The sequence below is a fragment of the Silene latifolia genome, chromosome 9 (assembly GCF_048544455.1).
Source record: "Silene latifolia isolate original U9 population chromosome 9, ASM4854445v1, whole genome shotgun sequence".
NCBI classification, from domain to species: Eukaryota; Viridiplantae; Streptophyta; class Magnoliopsida; order Caryophyllales; family Caryophyllaceae; genus Silene; species Silene latifolia.
In genome coordinates, this window is record NC_133534.1 from 191839605 (window position 1) to 191850723 (window position 11119).

Consider the following 11119-nt stretch of genomic DNA (forward strand, 5'->3'; position numbering starts at 1 on the left):
TTAGCCTTGTTCCCATGCTTTTTAGTGCATATTTGGGTCATTTATTGTCTTTAGTCCTTTTTTTTGCATATTCTTTGACGTTTTGTGTCCTTGGTAGGAAAGGAGTGCAAACCATGCATTTTCATGGCAAAATGAGGCTAAATTGATTGAATTCAATGACCAAGCATCAAGGAGAGACAAGATTAGAAGGCCTTTGTACATACTATAGTACATGGGCAATGATGAGAAAAGATCCTTGCATCCCCGAGGAAATCCTCAAGGATTTTATGAAGAAAAAGGAAGAAAAAAACAAGGAATGAAGCTGTTTGACAATCCGAGCGGATTGCCCTGAATCCGCCCGTCCAAGGCCTACATCCCGAGCGTCTTCCTCAGCTGGACGCTCGGCCAAAACCTCCCCAAGACGCCCGTCTTCCCCCTCTGGACGCCCGTCCAGAAGCACCCAAATCCGCCCGTCCCGTGCCTAAGACGCCCGGATTCCCAGACAGTCTTTTCGTCTTCTACAAGCTTCAAGGAAGGATGCGCATCTTTTTCTAAGACCGACAAAAAAGAGACCGGAGTCTCCCTAGAGACCGGCGATTCCTCAAGGACTTAATCGTCATTTAAGCCCTTAGTAAACCCTAATTTATGTAACTAATCCCCACTATAAATACCCCATTAGTCTAATTAGAAGAGCATGTTCTTCTTAGCAATCTTTAGTGTAGTTAATATCAATCAAATCTCTCTTTAATCTTGTAATCAACAATTAATCAAGTTTTAATACAAGTTTTATTTCCTTAATCTCTCTCTTGTTCATCCTTTATTTTGGGTAATTGAAAATTATTTGAGTTATTATTGGGAGATTGACAACCTTCCAATCAAGCATCAAGTACTTCTATTATTCTTTGCTTTATTATTGGAATCATTAGTAGGTATAATTCTCTTAATCCCTTTTTAATTAATGTAATTATCTTCATTTTTTCATCATGTTTTACTTTGTTGGTATGATTGACAACCTTGCTAGCATGTTCAACATGATAATGAGTGAGTAGTTTCCTTAGCTAGGGTTAATGGGTAATTAGGGGAAACCAACATGGGGAATGATTCATGCTTAAATTAATATGCTTTCATAGTTTATTTACTTGCTTGTTGTGATCTCAACTTATGCACATGTTATGTTTGATGAAATGCGAGCCTATGAATCCTTGCATTTTTTACCCATCACCTATCTTTTCAATGAGACTTGTAAGACATAAACCAACTCGAGTCTCATTAGACCATGCATATTGTTGAGTAGGAAAGATTAAGTCGACTTGTAGGTGTTGTACAATCTAATCGATTCAGCTCCGGGACCCAAACTTTCCTAGGATTGTAAGATATAAACCAACTCGATCCATCACAACAATAATTGCTTGCTTATAATTTGAGAATATGTTTGTATGATCAATTCCCATGAATCCATGTGGATATGGCCCACCTGCAGGTCCGGTTCGATCTGCGGACATACAACGGTCTTTTTGAAAGCCACGCTCGGCGGCGTAAAGGTGCTTTCGACCGGATCATTTTAGATCGGTCGGTTTCGTCTCGGTAAGGGTCTCGAAACGATTAGAGATGTTCGGAGTCACCACCAAGCATTTGTGGGATGCCTGGAACCCGTTCGAATTCCACTTTATACCTCCGTCAAATCGAAGCACAAAGCAGCGTTTGACATAGGTACTAAAGATAAGGAAATCGTCTCTCTTTAGCATCCTATCTCTAGAATGACTCTCGTACGCCCTGGATAAGGTCGTCCACTATCCAAAGTTTATGAGTAAGAGGCGAAGGTACGTATTGGGAAGCCCTTTAATCAGACACCCAATCCCGCCCGCGTTTAGCGGCCTCTACTGATTGATCTTGGTTGGTTGAATGCAAAAGTTGAAAAAACGGTTTAAATGCATGAATGCGCATCCAATAATTTAAACCTAACATGTGAGAGCTTTCTAAGTCGGTTGATTTAATCCAAGTATCAAGTATAAGATGCCGAGTTGGATTAATGGTTGATTTGCATGCAAGACGGAAATTAAACATCCATTTACCGTATTAGGTTTAGGGTGCATAACATGATCCATTTGTCTTAGTAAGGCATTTTGCAAATATGGTTTGAACAGTCGTCTGATCCGTCCTATATCCGGGTTAATCAGAGGCGGGATCATCCTAGACTAATGCTGGAAGGGAACAGGCCCTGTACCAGACGGCTACATGAGGCGCGAGCCAGCCGGCGGTGTAAGGGGCCTCCCACTGGTTTTGAAAATGAGAAATGGAGAGCCTGTTTAGGCGCGGGTTAGCCCACGGTTTATGTGCCGTGTTCTGACCTTTTAGAAAACGTTGCAAAACGTGTTGAAAATGGGTATTTGAACCCGGTTTGATTTGAAAGGGGTCATTTAGACCGCATTTGTTGATTTGAAGAACTAGACTCGAATAATCATCATTATTTGATGATATTCGGTGTCGGGTTCGGTTTGACAAACTTGACATGAATAGTTTTGAAAAATGATTATGGACTAATTGTTTTAAGTCCATTTGAATGCAATTAGTCGATACTCGTCATCGTACCCGGGTTAAAATCCGGCATGGTATATAGAACCAAGGAAAATTTTTTGTGTTGGTGACTAACATGTTTGTTTGGAAATGTAAAGAAATGAAATAAAAGGCTTTATAATACCTTCTAAATGTCATTAACCAAATATTATCACCGAAACACGGATTTAACCGTCATGGTATGAGGAACCAAGGGTGAAAAATGCTTTATGGTTAAAACATGTGAAATGAAACAAAAAGGTTTTGAAAATACTTGAAATGGTAAAAACCAATTACAAATATGAAAAATGGATTAAGGGAAATGACGAGCACAAACATGGTTGATTTCTGGTCTGAATACCCCATTTAGGCGCGGGCCAGTTGGCGACCTAAGGGGCTTCTGCCTCAGACCAAAAATCAGTTTTGGCTCGTTTATTCCATGTTTTGGTTCATGTTATGCATGTTTTAGCATGTAAGAGTCATGAAACAAATGAAAACATAATGAAAGAAGATTTTTACACCCTCATACTTACATGTTTGGTTATGGCGAGTGACCGACGTAAGTGTAATAACTCGTTTGATCGGAAAAAACTCGGTTTAAAACCGTTTTGGTAAGTAAAAGAGTGTTTTAAGAGTTTAGTGATGGTGTAGTGGTCGAAGTGGTCGGTCAAGTGATTTAATGCACGATGACGGTACCAAACAATGTGTAAGGCTCGTGTTTACGATCGGTAGGTCGTAAATACGCGTCGGATTGTGACTTAAGAAGTCGAGTCGAGAATTTTAAGGGAGAAAAGAGGGGGCGGACACTCGCGTAAGTCTCAAATGGGTGGCATTTGAGTGGTATTTATAGGGAAATGAGTGGTTGTGTGAGTTTTGAGCGACGTGGCCACCTGGGCTACTCAAAGAGGCGCGAGCCACGTCGCGGGTCTTCGAGCTGTGTTGTCACTTTCACAACAAACGCAATCATGATTTGTTCTATCCTATGTTTTGTAGTCACATGTTTGGTACTTGACCAACATGAATCCGGGAAAACTTAGTATAGAAGGTTTGAAAAGTTTGGTTTTTTGTTATTGACTCGGTTTGACTCGTTGTTGGAGTCGGGATTTGAATTTTTGAGTCGGTTTTTGGTCCGATGTCGGTTTTGACTCTAGTTAGTGTCATTGTGACCCCGTCGCCGTGCATTAAACACTCCAGGTATTTTTGAAATGTTTTTTTTTTGAAATCGTTTTAAGTTTTCCGACGTAAAGTTGTACACAAATTGTCGATCAAACGCCGAGATTCCAAAGCATGTTGTAGTCCGATAATCATCGGGTGTTTGTTGGAGTCTCAGCAGATACTGGGTATCTATAATCCCCTATGACCTCATGACACCCTAGTGCTTTTTATCAATTGTTTACATCCCTTTTAATTCATCTTGCTTGTTTACTTTCATTGATATTTAGTTTAGTGATCTTCTACTTCAAACCCCAATTGTGACACCCTTAGACACCACTAGTTGCAATAGAAAATCTCATCTCAATTCCCGTCCCTTGGGATCCGACCTTTACTTGCCTCTTTACTAATTGTAGATTTGTTTGTGAAGTTATAAATTGTGTTTTGGTCTAGGTGCTCCTTACGACAAGTACTGAAAACTAAACCCCTCACGAGGGATCATGACCACTGCCGCCGCCGGGTCCTCGTCCTCCTCCTCCTCACTAGCAGCCTCCGGGTACCCCTCAGCTGGGTACCGGTAAAAGGAGGGGTGTGTCCAACCATCTGGGATCGGACGGTGTCGCATCATGTGATACTCGTATAGAGGGAACAAAGTCAAAGCTATGTCCCGCTCCATACGTGCCTGTCTCTCTGTAATCTCAATCAACAAACCGTCACGGCGCCCTTGGTCCATGACCGAGGACGCCTCAAAGGGTGGAGGAGATACAAAATTAGCCGGTAGGACCGGCTGTATCTGTGTCTGGTCAGCAGGCGCGGGAGTAGGAGTAGGAGTAGGGATCGGGTTAGGTGTGGCCGTGGAAGTCTGGCCACCCGTGGAAGATGCGGATCCCTCTCCGGTCTCAAGTCTACGCCGCTTCTTAGCGGCGGGTAAGGTAGTAGGTGGGCGGACATGTAAGTGGTACTCGGGTAGAGGTGGTGGTCGGGCGCCCCATGCAACAGTAGGTAAATGGGCTAGACGGGGGAGAGTGTCACAAGGAAGGTCTACGGACATGGAACCATCTATCTTCCATGTCCGGTAGTCTATGGTCAGCCAGGTCTGAGAGTGCATGGCAGCTAGGCTCAGATACCTATCACCGTCAATATAAGGTAAGTCACGAGGCAAGACGGTGAGGAGAGAACGGGCAAGAAAGGTGGCTATGCCACCGCAGACGATGGTGCCCATCACCTTCTCTCCCTGAGCCTGGAAGTACTTGGCGGTCAAATAGGCAATGTTGAGGGTAAAGGGACCCTCGCCGTCGATGTTCAGGTAACCGCCTAAGATAGAAAGCTCGTTGTTGTTGATGTTGTTTGGCTCCTTTCAGCCAAAGATAGTACTTCCCATCAGTCTGAGGAAGTAACGGGCGGGAGGTAGGTGGACCTGAGCGAGCTTTCGCTCGTGAAAAGGGCTCTGTGCCAAAGCCCGCCAAAGAAGACTAATGACCTGCTTAGGGGGAGAAGTGTCACCCCTGAAGGAAAGGCCGAGATAGGTACCAAACTCCTCAAGTGTCATAGAAAAGGTCCGGTTACACAACCGGAAAGACACAGAAAGACTAGTAGGGACAGCGTCATGTGCCCCGAAGGAGAAGGTAAAGGAGCTGAAGAACTCAAGGCTCAGCTCTCTAAAAGTGTGGCCACTCATCGTGATGAGTTCGGCCATCCCCGTGCCCCATAAAAGCTCACAGAGTGGCTCCTAGAAGCCGAGCCTCTGAAGTGAAGTACGGCAAAGAAAGCGCGTAGGGAGAAAGTCACAGTCAACTAAGCTATAAAACCTCTCACGATGAATACCATTAATAAAAGTTACCTGGGGGAACTCAGGGTGTGAGTCGAGGGTGTCGTCCACTCGAATCGTGACCTCACCAGCAGACACGCTAGGAGTAGGTGTAGCATGACCATGACCATGACCGCGACCTCGGCCCCGGCCTCTAGAACCTTAGGTAGAAGACCGTCCAGTGACGGTGCAAGGAACTAGGGCCGCCCTAAAAGCAGCTGCGGATGCAGGTGAGTCCGCCGTGGCTGAAGTAGAGGCTGTGGCTGCAGTTGTGACCGCCACTGAGGAAGAAAGGCTAGCAGCAGTGCTTGCAGTAGTAGTGGCTGTGACTGAGGTGGTAGCTGAAACTGGGCTAGCAACAGTGCTAGCAAAAGCAAAAACCGTACCGGCAGCGGAAACAAGGAAAACAGAGCCACTGGCTGTGGTACTAGTAGGTACGGTGGCGGTGGTGACAGCAGGGATCACCGTCTCAGGTAAGGACGGACTGACAGTCGAGCTAGTGGAAGGCACAGAGCTAGAATCCATCCTAACCAAATAGGGCAAGGGAAAAGCAATAAGAAATCAGCGTGAAAACAGCATGAAAATTTCCCTAAACAGTCGAAAAATTCGACTAACAGCCCAAAAATTCCCAACTTTTCCTCAACAAATTCGAATGATAGCAGGTAAACAGCGATAGGGGAAGGATAGTAGGTGACAGAAGCAGCAAATTAAGCAACAATTGAGGCAAATGAGGCAAATGGCAGCAGCACAAAAAACTAGTTTACAGTCGAAAATTTCGACTGAATTAGCCCTAATCGCAAATTTCCCATAAAATTTCGAATTAATCATGTAAAAATCAATAAGGCGAGGGAATTAATCATCAAGTAGGGTAAATTAAGCATAAGAACACAATAATAGTCGAAAACTTCAACCCAAAATGAATATCGAACCCTAATTCCTAATTCACTTCATAAAAGGCAAAATTAATGAAATTAAAATGCAAAGAAGTGTAGGAATTACTTACTTGATGATACGGAACCTACAAATAGCAATTAATCAATAATCAACAAGCAACAAGGGTGATTTTTGATCGAAAAACCGCGAAACCCTAAAACCCTTAATTGACCGTGTAAAATAGCGTAAATCAAAGGGAAAGTAGAGGGCAAATGACGATTAATTTGCAATAAACAAAATGTAGGTGGTGGATTTGGCAAATGGGCAAGAAAATGGAGGATTTTAGGGATTTTTTGATCGCAAATAGGGAGATAGTCGAAAAAAAATGAAGAAAAAATGAATAATAAAACAAAGGAGGAAGTTAAAGAGACTCCTTGCGTGTAATTTCCAATTTCACTCGATCGAGTATTTTAGAACTGCTCGATCGAGAACTTCTTGTATTCATCTACTCGATCGATTAAAAAGTTACTCGATCGAGAACTCCCCTTTTCAGCTTTTGTCGATCGAGTAATATGGGATCAATCGATCGAACATAATTCACTCGATCGAGTACAAAAAGTACTCGATCGAGCTCTTTTCCTCGTGTAAGCTCTTGAATTTGCGTATAATTCCCCAAACCTGCATAAAAACACTCGAAAAAATATCCCAAAATACCAAATACGAGTAGTAACAGTCTATAGTCTTCTAATCTATGCTAAAAATGTCTAAATTCTAATTGTCCTAATTAAAAGCAATAAACAAATCCGGAAGGAATTGAAAATTGTTTATACAATTTGTTACACTGGGCATTTCCCCGCTCACTTCTCAAAGCAATTCAATAGCCCCTCGGAGGGCTCCTGACTGGAGGATGTCACCTCAGCAACATTAATCGTCCTCTTCAATTTCCATGAGCTTGAACTTGAATCGTTAGGAGGAGAATAGTTGACGTCCACATACGCGCGAACTTTTCTCGTACTTACTCCTTTCTCACCAGCTTTAACATCGTCGCTTCCACTTTGACTGACATTGATTGCATAATACTTATTGACAGCTCCTGCATTATCTTCATCTGTACCTGCAACAAGGAAAACAGACGAACTTTCCTCCTTTTTGCTCTCAATCTGAGGCAGAGAGGTCACGATTGCAGCATAATGTTCCAAATCTTCATTTGGTGTGTTAATAGGAAGGTCAGTAGAAGAGAGGGCATTGCAAGGCTGAGCTTGCATGGGAGCCCTTCGGGACTTTGACTGATGGAATATCAATTCCTCGTCCCCAACCTGGAAAGTCAATGTCTTGCCCCCGACATCTATCACTGCACGGGCAGTAAATAAAAATGGTCTCCCTAAAATGATAGGGGTATGGGTATCTTCGGGGATGTCAAGTACAACGAAGTCAATGGGAATAAAGAACCTCCCGATCTTAACAGGTATGTCATCTATGACACCTAGTGGCCGTGATATACTACGGTCGGCCATCTGAACAGTCATATTTGTGCAATTAAACTTGGTCAAACCAAGTCTCTTAGCCAGAGACAACGGTAAGACACTCACGCTAGCGCCAAGATCGCATAACGCGTTATCAATTAAGTGGGTACCAATATGACACGTAATAGAAAAACTACCCGGGCCTGACTGTTTGGGAGGTAACTTATTCTGTACTAGGGCCGTCCCTACCTCGGTCAAAGCTATCATCTTATGGTCGTTAATGTGCCTCTTACGTGATAAAATATCTTTCATAAATTTAAGGTAAGAGGGTACCTGTGTCAGCAATTCGGCGTATAGCACAGTGACTTGCAATCTTTTCAGGAGTTCCGCAAATTTGCCGAATTGTTGATAAGCCTTAGTACTCTGCAGACGCCTCGAGAAAGGCACCGTGATGGGTATCTCGAGCCCTTTGTTCCTCCTTCCAATGTATCAGCCGGATCAAGCTCTAAATCCTTCGATCGAGACTTCTTTCCTCTCGAACGAGGTCTTTCAGGCGATGTTTCACTCGATCGAGCACTAGCAGGCTCTCGATCGATTTGTCCTTTATCGGCATTACTCGATCGACCAAAAATATCATTCGATCGAGTAGAATCTTCAGCAAATGCACTCGATCGAATAGTTTTATTTACTCGATCGAGCTCTTCTTTTTCCTGTTCACTCGATCGAGTAGAAATTCCACTCGATCGAGTCCTTTCTTCAGCATTTTTACTCGATCGACCCGCAGAAATTAGTCGATCGAGTACTTTATTTGTCGTCAGCTCTTTTTCTTCAACAGAACATTGTTCATCAGCAGTAATTACCTTCCCCGGGTCTGATTTCGGCCCTTCATATGGATAACCGCTCCTCAAATTAATTAAATTCACCGTCTCATGTGAATTTTTATTGGCTTGTGACGGTAAATGTCTCGGTTTCCTTGTGGACTGGTTCGCGGCTAACTGGGCAACTTGAGTTTCAAGTGCCTTTATAGATGCATCTTTCTGTTGGTCACTCAGCTGCCACTGCTTTGTCAAAGACTGCAACATCGTCTTCAACTCACCTATCTCACTTACCCCACCAGAAGATGATGCACCTTGATTAGGTGTAGGAAAGGAAGGAGGCTTCTGAAAGCCTTGTTCATCCTTATGAGGAGGGACATATGGCTGCTGCTGCTACAGAGGAGGGGTAGGATTGAGCACATTTTGACTTGTCCACCTCAAATTGGGATGGACTGCCCCTTTGTTATTATAATAGGAACCCCCTCCTTGCCTGTATTGTTGAAAAGCAAGGACCTGTTCCTTCTCTGTAAGACAGCCAACAGTAGTGTGACTGTCGTTGCTCCCACATCTCTCACATATGACAGTCTCCCATCTAGTAAGCAAATGGACCGTCCGAGGCTCCCCAGCAGAATGCAACTCCAACTTATCAAACCTAGCATTCATGGCTTCCAGCTGAGCCACAACTTGCTTATCGACTGCATGAACTGTTCTAATACCATCCCTCGGGTTCCTATACTCAGCACAGTGGGTCGCCATCTCTTCAATAAGGGCCCATCCCTTATCATCATCAGTGTTCTTTTGGAATCTTCCGTTGGATGATGTATCAAGTATGGCTCTGTGATCATCGTACAACCCATTGTAGAACTGATTGGACAGAAACCACAGATCAAAACCATGGTGAGGAAGAGACCTCACCAACCTCTTGAAACGGCACCATGCTTCATAGAAAGTTTCATCAAGTGCCTGCTTGAAACTAGTGATTTTTTCCCTCAGCTGATTAGTGCGTTGCGGAGGGAAATACCTTTTATAAAAAGCAAAAACAAGGGTCTCCCAGTCTGTGACCCTCGCGGCTGTACGGTCCAAGTCAGTCAGCCACTCCCTAGCTGATTCCGTCAAAGAAAAAGGAAATAGCACCTCCTTAATCTTGTCTTGAGTTACCCCTTTTGTGGCGGGGATAGTAGAACAGTAGTCCGTAAAGACCTCCATATGCTTCGTCGGATCTTCACCTGCCACACCTCTAAAGAGATTTCTCTCCACCAGATTGATATAGGATGGACGGATGTCAAAAGTTTTTGTAATACTCCGTATTTATAAGTCTTGGGGTACTCTATCGAGTAGGCCTTACTCTGTCGAGTAAGGGCAAGTTGCGAAATAAAATAGTTTCTGACCTGTTGGGTACTCGATCGAGTAGCTGGGGTACTCGATCGAGTAAGGGGGTACTCGATCGAGTACCTTGGGTACTCGATCGAGTGTCCGGTTTTATGGGGAGTTTCCTCGGGTTTTGTTAATTATGCGATTAAGGTATTTAAACATATTCGTCATTGTTTTAAATCACTTTTACAAAACCTAAAACCCTGTTTAAGAGAGAAAGCAACCACTTCTTCTTCCTAATCGCATTCTTAGCAATTCCCGGAGTTCAGACGGTCAGTTCTTGTCGCTTTTCGTGTCGTTGGATTCCTTGCGTCGAGGGTAAGCTTTTAATATAGTTTTTATAATGTTTAATTAAGTTTGGTTAAACCCTAATTTAGGAATTGGGGGTTTCTATGTGTAGTATGTGATGTATGGTCTATGTGTGTTATATGATAGGAGGAGGGTTCGTAGAAGAGGCGTTTCGATACACTGTTGCTACCGTCTGACTGTTGTGCTTTCCAGGTAGGATTTCCTACTCAGTATTAGTCCCATAATGGGATATTGGTGATGTGATGTAGTTAGTTGTTTGATATGATGATTGTGATTGTGATTGTGATTGTGATTGTGATTGTGATTGTGATTGGTTGTCTATGGCTCTCGAGATGCGTTCTCGGCTGAGTGGGGTCACTTGCGGGAGTGGCTTCACGCCCTAGTTTCGCCCTTCGTGGAACCCGCCACGGAAGGGGATGTGCATATTAATGGGACAGGGTTATCGCTCGTATGATGAGCGGGGCTTAGGTGGGAACGGCTGCGGTCCCCCATCGGCAAGGTGGTCGGTGGGGACGATCGTGATTGAGATGATTGGAAGTGGTTGGCTCTGTGTGTGTGTGACAGTTAAGCTGTCTGTTTGTCTTATTGTTGTTATATGAATTGAATTGTGTGATTAGTACTGACCCCGTTTAAATGTTTTAAAAACTGTGGTGATCCATTCGGGGGTGGTGAGCAGTTATTGAGCAGGTGTGATATGACGCGTATGGGATAGCTGGGATGAGTCATCACGTGGCAGTTAGAAGTCTTCATTTGTGTCGACGAAGTCTAGTGGCTTTGATAGTTTTAGTCGTAGACCG

General features: G+C 43.7%; 1 non-coding gene across 1 annotated transcript; it reads left to right on the forward strand.

Annotated features, from left to right (window-relative positions):
• The first annotated feature begins 9531 nt into the window (after positions 1-9531).
• Positions 9532-9637, forward strand: LOC141603388 (small nucleolar RNA R71). Its single transcript, XR_012525267.1, has one exon. It is a non-coding gene; the product is annotated as a small nucleolar RNA R71 (small nucleolar RNA).
• The last annotated feature ends 1482 nt before the right edge of the window (positions 9638-11119 follow it).